This window comes from Arvicanthis niloticus, chromosome 6 (assembly GCF_011762505.2).
Source record: "Arvicanthis niloticus isolate mArvNil1 chromosome 6, mArvNil1.pat.X, whole genome shotgun sequence".
In the NCBI taxonomy this organism is placed as follows: Eukaryota; Metazoa; Chordata; class Mammalia; order Rodentia; family Muridae; genus Arvicanthis; species Arvicanthis niloticus.
In genome coordinates, this window is record NC_047663.1 from 90,098,967 (window position 1) to 90,114,984 (window position 16,018).

Below are 16,018 nucleotides of genomic sequence, written 5' to 3' on the forward strand. Positions count from 1 at the left end.
CAGGGTGGGAGGATAGACTCCCGCTACTTGGCTGGGCCCATGCAGGGTAGAGGTGTTTGGGCCCTGCAGCTGCCCTTCCGAGGACACCCCCCTCCCCGGGCTTGCTGGGAGACTGGTAATTGGTCTCTGGCTGTGATTTGGGCACAGCCGTGGGGGCTGCAGGGGGAGCGCTGTGGGGGAGGTGGCTCCCTCAGCATTAAGCCTGGCTCCACTCAGCCGGCTGTGGAATTCCTCCTCTGATCCGGCTCCAGATTGGCCCAGGAAGAAATTGGGGGAGAATTGATTGGTGCCATGTTATACAAGCACGTCCCTCCTGACAGACGCCAGGCGACTGTGGTGTGGAGCCCTGGCCCAGCCCCATTCTTCCCCCTGGGATTCTCTGGCTCCAAGACTCAGAACCCCCCTTTCTTCCCCTACCCCACGTACCCCTGGCCTGCCTGCCAGGCGCCTGGGTGGAAGTTGGGATGCCCCATTGGGCCACACTCACTTGCCAGAGGCAGGATCTTAGGGGTCTCCTGGGCGATATTCATTGTGTGGGGGTGGGGATTTATCCTGTCTACTGACTGCCTAATAGATCCAGGACCCAGACCTGCAGAACCCTGGTCCTAAGCATACACAAAATAGGGATGTTCACACAGAGCAGTATCGCAGACCCAGGGTATGGTCAGGAATCTGTATCCTACCATGAAGAACAGAAGTCGGCAACACTGGTTTCGAGGAGCTCCAGGCCTCAGTCACCTATTTTGTTCCTCATGGCTGGGGACAGGGAGATTTGAAAGCGAACAGGTAAACTTCCCAAGGGAGGTGGCAGGAGGTGAGCTGCAGAGGTTGCCACCATCCCTGCTGAGTGGGCAGCCCTGAACTGGGTCTGAAGGAAGGAGACCTCATGGGCACAGGAGCCCAAATGTTTTCAGTAAATGAGCCATCTCCCCATTCTCTGGGGTACTGCCCTGGGCTCATGTTCTTCATCACCTAGAATGGCCTTCTAATATTCCAATATTCCAATATGGAACTCCCTTCCAGAGCTACCACGCCCAGAGTGGCCTCCTTGGTTGGGCTCAGGCCCAAGAACAGGCAGAGTCAGGCAGAGGGCTGTGGAAAGGCCCATCCACAGTGCCAGGGAGGGAAAGCACCCAGTGGGTTTGGCTTCCAAAGACTGGGTTCACAGTGTCTCAAGCAAGCCTGCCCCAATGGCATCAAAGGCGGCATACAGGCGGAGCCTCAGAAAGGATAGGCCGAGAGTCTGGTCCAGGACTAGACACACAGGCCCCCAGGCATCAGTGTGTTCTGAGATCCAGTTTTCTTGGCTGCTAAAGCAGCCAGCTGGGCTCTGCTCAGCCTGCAAGGCCATTGTGTGGAGCCCCCCCCCTGGGGCTGGGGGACGCTGCCTGTGGACACTAGCCACCTGCCGTGGGGCCTCTGAGGACCCAGGACTCACCCTCCCATCCCGTTGTTTTGTGTTTGGGGGCAGCTCTGGGCTGCCAGCTAGCATTAACATCCATGCCCCTCTCCAGTCCCAGGGAGCATCAAGTCAGAACAAGCTGAATTTGGTCACAAGTCTTGCTGTGGAGCCAGGGGGTTGTGATCATCCTCAGTGCATTCCGTGTGTAAATGGCCAGTGACCTAGACCCCTTGACTGAGGAACAATCAAGCTAGGCTCCAGTACTACAAAATTGGCCAGCTTGAGGAGTGCTCTCCTACTGCCAGGGTTAGTGACAGGGTGATCTGATCCCAGCACCCAAAGGCAGCTGTGAAATGGCCCAGCTGGCAAAGGCTTAGCATCTAGCAGTTCAACCCCAGTAGTCTGCCTCCAGTTGTCCCACCTATACTCAGGTGAGGAGAGTTGACATTACACATGTGTCTCTGCCAACAGGGTGGGGCAGCTCAGAGGAGCCAAACTGGGGTCTTCACCTTCATTAGGGTAGTAGGCTAGCCCACAGGCTCTGTGGAGAGTAGCCCTTCTTCAAGCTCGTCTCTGTCAATTGCTGGAAGATGGGTTGTGAGCTCTCAAGGAGAGGACACCTTAGAGAGGGTGGAGTAGAAAGTAAGAGCAGGCAGGGGACAGTGGGGACACTTTTCAGACAAGTTGACACTGACTCTAAGGATAAAGCCTGACTTGCCATAGGCTGGCTCCTGCCACAAGAGCATTCTGTTTTGCTCTAGAAAGGACTATAAAAGGCGTAGATAGGTATAGGTGGCCCCGTGGTAAGGAGTGTTAGTCTGGAGCATCCTGTCTCTTGTCCTAACCAGCATTCCATGACCTGCAGTGGTTTGCCACCTCTAAGAACCTGCTTAAACCCCTCCACCAGAACTGGCCCCTGTTCCTCAGACCACTGTTCTGGTGCCCACAACCTGGGTACAGCTAGGGCTAGCCTTGGACTTCTTCACACGTGCTATCTCAGCACAGTAGAGCAGGAGCTGGGGCAGAAACACATACATCTTTGCTCTGCATGCCTGGCTGTGTGTTGGCTGTGCCCTGACCTGGCCCAGCTTACCCATGCCCCCACCCTGCTGGGCCCGTCGTGCCCTCCTCCGCTCGCGCGGCTGGCGGCAGGGCCTCCCCGTGTGGGATCGGGCAGCCACCTGCTGCCCACAGCCGCAGCCACACAATGAAGCCCTTGTGAGTAACGGGCAGCGGGCAGTGCCTCCCAGCCCACCCCAGGCTCAGAGCCCTGTTGTGTGGGGCGGCTGCCCTGGACAGGCGGCAGGGATCCAGCCAGGCTGGCCCTACCCATCCTGGACCACAGTGTTCTGCCTCTTCCTAGTACTCTATTGGTCCCGACTGTCTCCTGGTGGTCTGCCTGAGAGGACTGTACCATAGGCTGACCCTCAGGGGTCTCCAAAAGCCAGGATCTGGGGGATGCTGGACTATCCACACTAGCATTACCTATGCCCTAAAATTCTGCCTCCTCAGAGCCTGGCTGGAAACAAGTAGCAGATAATGAAGCCACCCCAGACAATGAGACTCACTCTGTTGGACAAGGGGAGCCCTACAAGGTACCACTCAAGGGGAAGCCATCAGACATAGGAGTGATGGAAGTGTCCCTGTGTTGCCATGAGGAGGTCTGAGTGTCTCCAGTCCTCCGTGTGGTTCAGGAATCCATAAAAGGGGTTATACAGGTCTTGGGCAAAACTCTCAGGAAACAAACAAACAAACAAAAAACCAAACAGTCATCCCACGGAGCAGGTGCAACAAGCCGGTTGGGTCAGCAGTTGACAGACAGGCTCTGCTTCCTAGCATCCGACTCTTGGATGCTCAAACTCAGCGTGTAGTGGGAGGGAACGAACCATGCTTTATGGTATGTGAGGAAATGTTACCACAATGTCCCTCTCCCCCAACCCATGGGATGTGTCTTATGGCCCCACTGGTCAACAAGAGCTATCCCTGAGCTGGACAAAAGAGAGACAAGACAGTGCATGTAGGAGACCCAGAGAAGCTGAGCTGAGGAGATGGCTGGGTAGAAGAGCTCAGAGCCTGGAACCAGCCAAGCCTAACAGCGGTCCCTCCCTCATAACCTTGAGCCAATTACTGAAGTCTGGGATGCTACCATTTCTATTGTCTGCCTCAGGGGACTTCAGGGTTTGAAGTAGACCCTGAGTAGGGCAGAGAGTACTCAGGGACAGCTCAGGGGCCTCAGCATTATCCTTTTGCAGAACCTGGATTAGTAACTGAAGCTGGGGGTGTGGGACTTGAGGGCATCCTCACTTTCCTTAACGCAGCAGCCATGGAAAGCTCCTTAACCTGGTTGTGCGAGCATCCAAGCATCCCTTTGCCCACAGGACCTACAGACAGTGTCAGGAGACAGAGTGGAGGCTGTCAGGACTTTGGAATAGGCTTGCTCTGCCAGGCTGCAGGAGTCTCTGAGCAGGGCTCTATGCTTGTCAGCCTTGGCCTGCACATGGGCACTAACCCTGGAGCCCACACATCTTCTGGAAAGCTGTGGCTATGGCTTTGAATTCAATGAGAGGGCTCCAGGACCAAAGCCCTGCCTCTCTGTCTACTCTGGTGAGAATTCCTAGGGTTTAATCTTTGAGCTGTTTCTTTGAGCAAGAGGAAGACATGTAAAGAGGAATGGCCTAACTTCATGGCCTGGAAAGAGGCACAGCTCAGCTCCTCACCTAGAGCTGCTCTGTGGAGAACCACAGCCCCTACCTGGGGTATGAAGCCTAGTCTCCTATCTTCTCAGTTGTGTAGGTCAGATCCCCAAACTTAGAAGGGCTGGCCCCTAACAGAGGTCTCTTCTCCTCCTCTGCCCCCACCTCAGAAACTGCCTCTGCTCCATCCTGCCCTGGGAGGAAGAACTGTTCCCCACAGGCATGCTCCAGCCCGGCTGTTGCAGGCGCAAGCTCGGGGTCCCCTGGGCTTGTGCAAAGCTGAGGATTTCCTCAGGATCCTGGGGACACAGCTGTGCTCACATGTGTGGGGGAGGGGGCGCTGGTTGGAGGGAACTGGTAATGGTTGCAGAAGGCAGCTGCTATGCCATACTGGGTGGTTGTAGTGGTAGTTCAAGGCATGGTCTGTCACCAGGAGTCAGGCTAGAGGGTGACACTTCCCCAGGGGACAGGAAGGCCATTGTGTCTCTAGAGTGTGGGGATGTTCTCTGTCTGGAGGAGAAGGGCACTTTGCACTGCACTTTCTGATTCTTCACTGGGTCCTGGACACATGGAGTTTTAGAGTTTCTATTGCTAGGATGAGGTACCATGACAAAGGCAATGTGGGGAAGAAAGGCTTTATCTCAGTGCACAACTCTCAGGTCACAGCCCATCCCTGAGGGAGGTCAGAGCAGAAATTCAAGACAGTAACAGAAGGGGAGACCACAGAGACGTGCTGCTTACTGGCCTGTTGCCTATGGCTTGTTGAGCCTGCTTCCTTAAGCCATCCAGGACAATCTGCCAAGGGGTAGTACTGCCCCCAATGGGCTAGACCTTCCCACATCTATTATTAACTAAGTAAATGCCCTACAGATTTTTCTACAAGCCAATCTTGTGCATGCATTTTCTCAGTAAGATTTTCTCTTCCCAGATAGGTCTATGTTTGTATCAAGTTGATAAAAAAGCCAACCTGCACACAGGGTTAGGAGTCGGAACTGGTATCTAGCGGCAACTTGAAACTGAAGAGCTAGGAGCCTGTCCCTGACAGTGGTCATCAGCCCCAGCCTTCCTCCCGGGCACAAAGTTCTGTAGGGCTTAGCATTGTCTGAGTGTCCGAGATGGGCTACAGCAGCTGTGGTCAACTGGCTAACAGTGCTGGGCAGCCTCCTGTGCATGCAAGGGTGCAGGGCAGCCCACTGTGCAGGCATCTTGCAGATGCCTTGAAGAGAGGGGAATGGTATAGAGACAAGAGTCAGATGCACCTGGATGGGATGATGGTGCTATGGACATCTGGCTCCTGCCAACCTTACCAGCTGCTCTGCCCAGCCTCTCAGAACCTGTCAGCTCTGTGGGTTCTGGGGACAGAGAGGCTGGGCAGCCTTGGGAGGTGGGCAGGACTGGAAAGAGTGAGCTATCATGTGTCCTCACGGATCATCACAGTGTCCGGGATGATTGAGACATGGCAGTAGGGTCACTGAGAGTTCATTAACTTAGGGGGTCCTCATCGGGAGGTCTGGGTGGGGAGAACAGTGCTATCTAGGCTTTTGTGATCAAGTGGACCTGGAGCACAGCTACACAAGAGAGGGGGTGCTCTCATCTGGCCCTGACCATCAAGAAAGCCACCCTGCCTGCCCTGTACACCCAGCCCAATGGGCAACTCCACTGGACCTGAAGGGACTGAGCCTGGTCCAGCCTCAAAGGTCAGACAGAAGAGCTATAGGTAGAGGATGGGACATGGGCTCAAGTCACCTGCCTACCAAGGCTAAGATGGCTTGCAGTAGCAAGAAGTGGGTGGTGCCTTCTACCCCAGAGTGCTGAGGTAGAGGACGAAGGACCTCATAGCTTTGCCTAGCCTATCACACCAACTCCAGGATACTGGGAGTGGGACTCCTTTGTGGCCCTAAGCCTCACACCGCAGCCCATGTGTGCCTCTAGCCTGCCCGGCCCAAAGGGTTGGGCTCCCTGAGATTGTGAGGATCCCTTCCCTGGGAAGACATAATCAATGTCACCCCCCTCCTCATAAGGTCCCAATGACAAACCCGTTCATCTTACCACATTCCCACTAAGACACTGACGAACCAACAAGTTTGTTGGGCTTGCTTATAGAAGGTTACCTACAACATTTGGGGACCCCAAAGCTCCCCAGTGAGAAGTTTCCACCCAGTATGGATGATAGATTTCTCATGGCTACATAGATAACAAATTCTTTAATGATACTTCCCCAGTCTGTATAGCCCCTCCCAAGACCTCATGATCAACTAGGACAGACTTGCACACAATGGCTTGGAGGAGTGGCAGGAATCTCAGGTGAGGGTCCAGTGACCTTTCTCACTTTCCTCTTGCTCTGAGAGGCCTTAACCGTTAACATACCTATTTTTGAAGATCTCCTACAAATAGGCAGAACTGATCTCATGAACATGGTGACTGTTTTTGCTCAGATGACAAAATAGAAATTCTGGTTGTGTCATGTGATACAGACTCACATGATATTTTGCTGAGGCAAGACCCATGAGAGGACACATAATTTCTGGAGCGGGTATAAGTAGGATTCAATAGACAGTGACAGGGTGCTTGCATAGCAACTCTCCGTTGGTCTCCTGTCTTTGCTGATCTTAACTTCATTGAGAGAGGCACAGCAGAGAACTCCTGGCATTCCAGCTGGTCCTAGTCGCTTCTGGTGACTCGTGTAGATTCAGCAGAGGCCTGGCGGTTTCTGCTGGATCGTGCTGCCATTGCTGATTCATGTTTGGACACTTTTGAACTGGACTGTTGGTATCCTGACACTACTAAACTGGACTGCTGGTGTCCTGACAAACGAAGATTGGAATCACCCCCAAAGAACTTCTTCTAAACAGGTCCACATCCCCCTGTCCTATCTACCATTTTTGTTCTACCTTTGGAGGATGGGCTAGAAGGGGGTGGGGGTCGAAGAATTTGAGAACCCTTATTAAAGTAGGTTTTGAAAATATCTAAGCCTACAGATGAACATGTTTTATAGCAGAGGTCCACACCAGAGGTCTCAGATTCCATCTGGAAAGGTAGCCAGGTTGTAGGGCATGCAGGAGGCGAGATAGAAAGTGAACAGCAGGCTCTACTCTGTGCCAGGAAGTTCTATGAAAGGGTCAGGAGGGTCTACCGTTTATCTGGACTGTGACATAACTGCTTGCAGGTAAAGGTGGGAGGTAAACCAGGTGGAAGCTGGGAATGTATGGCGATTACGACGGCAACAGATGCTTGGGTCCCCGTCGTCTGTGGGTGACGTCACTGCCATCGCTGGATTCGGAGATGACTCGGTACTGTGAAGCTGGTCCCTGACTGTAAGGCCAGTTCTTGATGCCAACACCAGCTGTGAGCCTTTGGCCAGGTGCTTGGTTACTTAGCCTGAGATCCTTCTGATAGAGGAAGGCTAGGATATCAGGTGTGGGAGCAGGAGGCTAGCTGAGGAGAAGGGGCAAGATGTACTAGAAGCTATCTCCTAGTACCTCCTCCTACCATGGTGGGAAGGTATCAAGCTCAGGTTTAACTGTATTCTGTTGGTGACATATAATTAGTGCCAAATATGTGCTTTATCCCTCTTGGGAGTCTTAGCTGGTATCCTGAGAGGTGGGTCTTCCTCTGGGCGTGTGTGGGATCCAAGACCTGTGTAGGGCTCAAACTTTTCTCTGGGATGGCCCTGGCTTGTGTACAGACCCTTTGCTAAGGCCCTGAAGTCATTTTCAGGCAAACCCACGATGAGCCAATGGAGTGCCGTGTAGCTGCCGCCACAGGCAGCCGGGGTCAGTGGAGAGGCATGGTAGACCGATTGAGCTGAAATGAAGGTCTTAATGGCAAAACCACTTATTTCGAGAGAAAACATGATCCATAGCCAGCCCAGAACAGACACACAAGGGTCTGGAAAAGAGACGCCCCAAGGACCAACGACCTCAGGAGCTGCCGAGAACCTGCTGCTGAGATATTAAACTTCTGCCCCCGGGGAAGGGATAAGATAAACATCCACCCAAGCGTGTGTCTCAGAAGCAAAGGCTCCTCCTGTGATGAGAAATCCAGACTCAGTCAAGGCCCAAATCACACCCTCAGATGTTGGAAGATCCTGAGGAAGAAATAACCGAGAAGGTCACCTGCCTGCAGCCCTGACCCCCTCTCAGCCAGGAGAAGTTCAGCAAGGTGTCTGTCTACCCCTGGAGTAGAAGGTACTGGTGGCTCTGGGGCTGAAGCTGCCTGGAGGGAGCAGACAGTGACCTAGGGACTATGTCTGGCCCGGGCCTCCATCATGTGGGTCCAAATAGGACCAGGCCATGGGAGCTGACGATGTCTCCCCTCCTCCTTCCTTCCTGCTTCCCTCTCTGCCTCCCTCTCTTCATTCTGAGACTGCATTTCGGACTGGTCTCATATGTTTGATCCTCCTGCCTCAGTCACTCAGGGGCTAGAACTACAAGTGTGGTCCACCTAACTGGCTTTTCTTTTTCCTTCAAGGTCACACCTAAGGAGCCCCAAGATCTTGGGTCTAAGCCACTGGGCAACTCACTTGCAAATCTCTGGGTGTCCCAGGACTCTGTTCTCTGGCTGGGTAGAAGAATCTTATGTCACCTGGTTCTTTCTCCCCGTCAGCCAGCTGAGCCACACTCCTGAATTCCTCTGAGGCAGGCATCATTCATCAAGGCCTGTACACTCACAACCTGCAGCCCCTCCCCCTGAACAGCATGGTATTCTACGCTCTGACTCGAACAACACTACACACATGCCCGAGCACTTACACACAGCTGCATTCACTCACCCACATGCAGCAACATGCGCTCACACACCTGTCTGAGCCCAGACTAGCCAACAGGAGCCTCAGCTCAGAAGATAAGGCCTGTCTTCTCCCCTAGCACTTCTGACCCCCATCCTACATCCGCTTCCGGTGCTTTTACCCTAACCCAACTCTGCTGTGTCCACAAGTGCCCCACAGTGCCACAGTGCCCCCACCCATTGGTTCTCATTGTGGGTTTGGATGTTAGCAGTGCTAAGGCCAAGTCTGTCAGACTTTTGCATACAGAGCAAAGAAGCATGACACGGCTAAGGCCCATCCCTCGCTAGGCTATGACTTTCCTGGCTCAAGGACAGTGGAAGCTTCTGTTTAGGCAGAGCCTCAGGAGTCAAGATGGCCACCAAAAGCCATTCCCAGAGGGAAGGTCATAGGGAATAGGCTGAGGCCATAAGCCACTACGGAAAGGTGGCTGACAGAACATCTGAAGTGGGCTTGCCAGGTCCTGGGCACTGTGAGCCCATGGAGGACACAGCTGCCCCAGAACTCTGCCTTACCCTATGCTGGCACAACCTGTGCAAGGGTCCTGGGGCTGCCTTGCTTGAGCAGCACAATAGAAGGAGCATGTCCCTCCCAGGTCTGAAGGGCACTCGCCCAAACCCAAGCTTCAATGGAGCTGACCCCCGCCAGCCTGGAAAGGAGTGTCCCAGAATCTCTGTGTATGACCTGTGGCCATGTTGCTCCAGTCTCTCCTTTTGTTGTCCTTAGGGAAGTTTATAACTGGATTTGAAACCATCTGGTCCTACATGACCTCAGCTCAGCTGTAACAACTGCAAAAATCCTATTTCCATTTTTTTTTTTTTTTTTTTTAAGAGTACACTGTCACTGTCTTCAGGCACACCAGAAGAGGGCATTGGATCCCATTACAGATGGTTGTGAGCCACCATGTGGTTGCTGGAAATTGAACTGAGGACCTCTGGAAGAGCAGTCAGTGCTCTTAACCACTGACCCATCTCTCCAGTCCCCCATTTCCAATTAATAGTTCCAATGGAGCTGAATTTAAGGCGTACTTTACCTTAGTGCAAGTACCAGAAGTAGGAGGGCAGCATGCCAGGACTCTCAGCTTCTCTGTACAGGGGTCTCCATCTATAACCCTGTCTGGCCCCTCCACTCCCATTGGAGCATGCCCAGATCCAACAAGAGGGCTGTTTCCATTTTTAGAAGTATTGTGTTAGGCAATGATGACAGAGCCTGGCAGGAACTGGGAGGTCAGAGGTCAGAGAGGACAGCAGCATGGTGAGTAGGTCAAGCAGGTAGGAAAGGCTCATGGGGCAGGGCAAGGATCAGGAGGTCAAGAGGCTAAGGAGGAGGGGAGGGGAGAGGAAGGAGAGGCCAGGGGAGGGTATCATTGCTCAGAGCTGGGCATGGAGGTGAGACTTGGAATAGGTCCCAAGTTGGAGCCTTGGACCAGGGAAATGGACAATCATATTGTGTGGGCTAAGGCCAGCCAGGGCTGGACACAGGTTTAGCCATCCCAAGGGCAGGATGGGTTGCTGGGAACACGACAGGGAGCAGAGGGAGAAACGTTTTTGATGAGAAACGTTCACAGGTGGTGTGAATGGTCCTTCACCTGGTCATAGTTGGGTATGTGAAGTGAACTATAACCACAGGCTGGACGGCCAGTGAGGACAGTGACCTCAAGCATCAGGGCTTTGGTGGGGACAGGGCCCTATTGGGTACATCCTCTTGTATTCAGCCACACATTGGAGCCATGTGAGCCTTTGGCTGTTGGTATTCATCCCTGTGGCCCCGGCAGATGCTATTTCACAGGTACTCTGTTCCCCCTCAGGCCTGAGGCCCTAAGCCCATGCTGGCCCAGGGACTCCCTGAGCCGAGTGGATAACGTTCACGGCTCTGCACCCTTGGGATCCATCTTTGGCTGGCTGGACTGGGGTAGGGGGCACACCTGCTCTGGGTCTGGATGAGGGGGGCTCTTCCGGACCTGCAGCTGTTGGCCTAGAGGACAGACAAGGCCTCCGCTGCAACAGCTGGGCCGGAGGCTTGGGAGCCAGGAGAGTCCAGAGTCCAGGCAGCCCCCACGGGGGATCGGTTACAGTGGCTGCAGATGCTGGGGGAGGTGAGGAGGGAAGAAACAGAGAGACTGCAGGCTTCCCCCAGACTACCCTCTTCACACCAGGCTCCCTACCTCCCACAATCCATGTGACCCAGAGGTCCCAGTCATAGCTCCTTTGGGGCTGTCTTCTATGAGACAACACCCCAATTATACACTGAAGCCATGGCATGCTGGCCTGCTTAGGAAGTCCCTTCTCTAGCCTCTGGGCAACATGCAATGGCAGCTGCTGTTTTCCCAACTGAGCGATGCCTATTGCCCAGCAGGTGTGTGCAGGACAGAGGGGGAAGAGACTTCACGGTGGGTGAGCATTCAGGGATATCCTAGTGTGCACTATGCTGTTATTTGTGGACCCCTTGGTGGGTCCATCCCAGAGACAAAGATATACTAACACACAGTAGGCACTCAGTAAATGCTTTGGGAATGAAGGAATATCAGCATGGTAAAGGGATTACCAGGCAGTGTTATCTTTGCATTATGAGGCAGGGGAAGGAGCTGGAGTCTCACTCTTCTGGGGCCCTGGGAGGGTAGTGGGCATCACCTCGTTGTCCTCTGGCTCTGACTCCCTGGCATCTAGCAAAGCAAGAAGCAGGGCCAGACCCAGGCCAGCAGCAGCAGAAGCATGAAATAGCAAACTCAGCAGTCCAAGTGCTGGGTTCTGGCCAAGTGGCTCCCACTAAGATACAGCCCCACCATTCCAGACACTGAAGGTACCTCCCCCCCCCCCACCCCCAAATCACACTTCACATAGGGCCCCAAGGTTTTAGAATGGACAAGCTGGGAGTAGATGACCCAGCCTTTCCAGATGTTACTCAATACTGTAAATGTCTCCTCCTTCCCAACAGACCCTGTCTAAAGCCCCACAAGGGGTTGGAGCAGGCATCCCTAACATCCCAGGATCCCGGATGCTATCTGCTTGCCCACCTGGCTATGGTCCCTGACAGCCGTTACAGTGAGGGACAGGCCCAACTCTTGAGCCAAGGACATATTGGCCTGGCTAGTGAAGGACCAAGTGCTGGTTTGCCGGGATTTGGGGATTTTGAACCATCTGCTGTGGCAGGTGTGGTCAGTCTGACTAGCAGAGTCCATGGGCTGCCTGGAGGGTGGCCAGCCAGCTGCTGGGGGTGGGAGGAGCTGGGTTTGCTGGTCTGGCCACTTGCCTGGGACAGCAGAGCCAGAAGAGAGAGGATGGAACACAGAGAGGCAGGAGATCTCGGTCCCCTGCCTGGTATGGTTCAGATGCCCAAACGGGCACTGTGGGCAGCCTGTCAGCAAGGCCAAGGTCTCTGTAGGGATCTGGGACTAGGCCTGAAGGTGAGGATCTCAAGCACAGCATGGGAAATCCTAACTATAAGGCAGTAGACATCAGGATGAGGACCCCACTCCTCATCTTGGGGGCTGATGAGATGACTGAATGACTGAGCAGCAACGCGTGCTGCTGTACAAGGTGCTTTTATGAACTGTGTGAGCGCCCCCCACTGGCCAATGTTGGCCTGTTCTCAATTAGCAGACATACCCTAGGTGTTCATCTAGGAAAGCAGCAGCCTGGGGGAGATAGGTGCACAGGAATGCTAGAGGTAGCTCTGAACATCCCTTCACTGGGTAAGAGGTTTAGGGGGGCTTAGGTGTACCAGGGCATAGAGAAGGCTGCTTGGAGTAGGGCCCCCAGAAGTAGGTCAGAGAAGGCTGTGAAGGCCACTTTGGGAACCTAGCTAGGCATACATGCTAAGCAGGTCTGGAACACCATGTTCAACTCTATGACCGTAAGCAGAGCATCCCAAGGACGCCCTCACAAGGACAAAGCGTGTGGCGTCACACCCCTGAGTTTAAGCCAGGCTTTGCTCTGGGGGCTGACCAATACACCCTAAGTCAGACGGGTCCTCTCATCGCTCCAGGTTGCCCTACCATGCCAGAAGTAGCAAAGGCAATGAGAACGAGGGCTGGGGTGGGACTATGGCCTTGCAAGGTGATGTCAGAGTAAAGGGAAACTGAGGGAGGAGGTTTCTGGGATGGGCTGATTCTACAGGAGTAGAAATAGACCCCTCAGGCAGCTCAGGAACCCAGGCTGCTTGTGAAGCTAAGTTCAGACAAGGTCCAAGGGCTAGCCTTTCCCACAAAGCCAATGTGGGGAGGCACCACTAGGATGAGTCCTCGAGGAGAGTGCAGAGGAGCCCTCACCGGCCTCAGGCCTCCCTCTCCTGCCAGGAGCACAGAGGAGCCAAGGCTGACAATGCTGGTCTCAGGTGCAGGCCTGCCAGGGAGAGCCATGGGGCTTCTCAGGGCACACTGAAGAACTGAAGAGATCTAACTAGGCCCTGTGGCATTGCCCCTGGGACCTTCTGAAAGAGTTAGGTATGATTGAGGACACCAAGGCTTAGACCACGTGAGAGGGTTGTCTGTGTGCTGAGTGACCAGACAAGACTGCACAGCAAGAGCTTCTGGAAGCAACTCCCTATCCTGTGGGTATGGGTCACTGGCCTGGAAGCTGGTGCCCTTGAACTGGCTCAGGAAAGAACCGGAATGGAAGTAATCTGGCTCACCCAGTCCATAACTCTGAGTCTTCTACCAGCAACTGGCCCTGAATTGTCCCTACAGATGCATGCATTGGCCACTAGGACCACAAGATGGCACCAAAGGCCAGCTGGTGGGGGCTTCTGGGCTAGAACCCTGTGGGCCAGGTTGAGGGCTAGACTTTGGTCTTTCATTGCAGCCAAGGCTTCTTTCCTCTTGACCTCTGGGGGACAGATACAGCTGAGGGAGCCAGTGGGAAGCTTTGTGAGTCAGGGTGCAGCATTCAGTACAAGCTCATTTCTCTAAATGAAGGCGGAAAGGACTGTAGTCTTAGATGCAGCAGGTTCTATACTTTGGCCGAGGCCCTCTCTTCCACCTACTTTTCTCCAAGATCACAGGCTTTGCTGCCCAGGCAGGGTCTAAAAAGAGGTCAGGGCTGGAAGGATAGAAACTCTGGTATTACCCAGTCTGGGGTCTAGGGCAAACGGGAGTCCCAGCAAAAGAACCTGAAGGGAGGGCTTGGATAAACCGGGTGTACTGGTACACGCCGATAAGCTCAGTACTCAGAAGGTGGACACAGAAGATCCAAAGTCAAGGCCAGCTTTAGTTGCATAGTGAGTTCAAGGCCAGCCTAAAGCACATGAGACTCTATCTCAGAAAGAAAGAAAGAAAGAAAGAGAGAGAGAGAGAGAGAGAGAAAGAAAGAAAAGCAGAAAGAAAAGAAGAAAAGGAAGGAAACAATAAAAATCAGAGAGAATTGGGGAAGGGTGAGCAGAGACTCTGGCAGGTGAGACTGATAAAGAGCCTGTATCCTCCCTCTCTCAAGCCTGGGGAGCCTGTAATTTGTCCTTGTCTGATGTTATAATTTGTCTTTTCAGATGATTATCACAATGTCAACCTGACATAGGTCTCAGTGAGAATCTGCGCACAGGCCCCAGAGCTCTCGGAGCTTCAAACACTTCCCCTTTACCTGCTTTGTTTAAAGGGAGCAGAGATCAAGCCTCAGTCTTAAAAAGTAGAAGTGTGCCTGTCCTCCTTTCCCCTTACCCCACCCACCCCCAGTCATTCAGAGCTCCTCTTTCTGATTCCTACTTCTGGGACAGTTGGCCCTGTCCCTGTTTCCATAGCTTCAGGGGGTCCTCACTGGGAGCCTCAAGCCCATGTCTCCCTGAAGGACCTGGGATCCCCTTTCTGCATTTCATAAAACAAGAGAGTCTGGCAGCTCAGAGCCAGGATATCAGATGCCACCAACCCTCTCTGTGTTGAATTCTTCACTCACCCTTGTCACCCTAGGCCCAGGTTAGCAAATGTCACCAGCGGAAACACTCTAGTAGCTCAGCCTCTGTCTCTCTCCAACCGTGCCCTGTGCCATCTGCCAAATGACCTATTGCCCAACACCCTTATTCTCTGGCCACGCCCACAGGCTATTTAGACAGAGCTTTGAACTATGCTCCTGTCGTAAAGGTTTCGCCTGCTGGGTTTTCACATCTGTTGGGCTTTTTTGTATGTGACGGTGTTGGTTTCTCTCTCCACGTGTTGGTTTCTCTCTCCACGATTACCCCTGCAATCATCCTCCTCTGCTGAGAGTCTTCTGCTATTATCACTGTAGCTGACACGTTCCTGTGTCTGCAGTCACTCCACTCTCTGTGAGCTCATCGGGGTCACTTCCATGGAGCCCTGTTCTATAGAGTGCTTTTCTATAGGGTGTCACATTTACAGGGTTGTTAGCCTCTATGTCCTGAAACCAGAACCTATATGTAATCACACAGTTTGCAGACCTTTATCAGTGTCCCTCACTCAAAAGGTGATGGACTCCCAGGTATAGGCCCAGGTCCCAGCAACCCCACCAGAACTCCAAACCCAGTGCTCTCAGGTATGTGGCTGAAGATCTGGATTGAATTGTACCTACTATGTCCAGTCACCTGCGATGTCACCCCCTCCTCACAGGTGCTGAAGTGGGATGGTTTGCAAAGGATCCAGTGGACAGCTTGCCACAAATCTTGTTCTCTTCTTTGTCACTGTTACTTGAGCCTGCAGCCCTGAATGGGCTTGAGATGGCGGGTTCAGATGAAGTGGGAGTAGACGTCAAAGGTCAGGTCCTGGCATCTGGTTTTAAAGGTCACACCTTTTGGCTGATGGCCATGGATCACTGCTCAGGCCAGGCTGGCTGGGGTCCAGGCCTTCGGACAAGCAGATACATTATTGGCAAGGATGCATAACAACTAAACCTCAGCTTCCTATAGGAAGCCAGTTGATGTTGCTTGGGGCACAGGAGATGAGAAAGGGTCCCCATTAGCACCCTTTCTCAGTACAAAGTCCCAGCCAGATGTCCCAAGTGATCTTCCCTTGTGAGCTCCTGAAACAGAAAAGGGTTGAGCATTATGGTAAATTCTCTCTCTCTCTCTCTCTCTCTCTCTCTCTCTGTGTGTGTGTGTGTGTGTGTGTGTGTGTGTGTGTGTGTGTACAGAAGCTTACCCTAGCCTGTAATGAAAACCACCTTGTACAGTGGGCAGTGAATCCTCAGGAAAATGCCCATACTG

At 53.3% G+C, this 16,018-nt stretch overlaps 1 long non-coding RNA gene across 1 annotated transcript; it reads right to left on the minus strand.

The window, feature by feature from the left end:
* Window positions 1-6,280: 6,280 nt before the first annotated feature.
* On the minus strand, window positions 6,281-14,977 carry LOC143442545 (uncharacterized). Its single transcript, XR_013110794.1, has 2 exons — window positions 14,758-14,977; window positions 6,281-8,182 (listed from the first exon to the last, which is right to left on the minus strand). It is a non-coding gene; the product is annotated as an uncharacterized LOC143442545 (long non-coding RNA).
* Window positions 14,978-16,018: the final 1,041 nt, after the last annotated feature.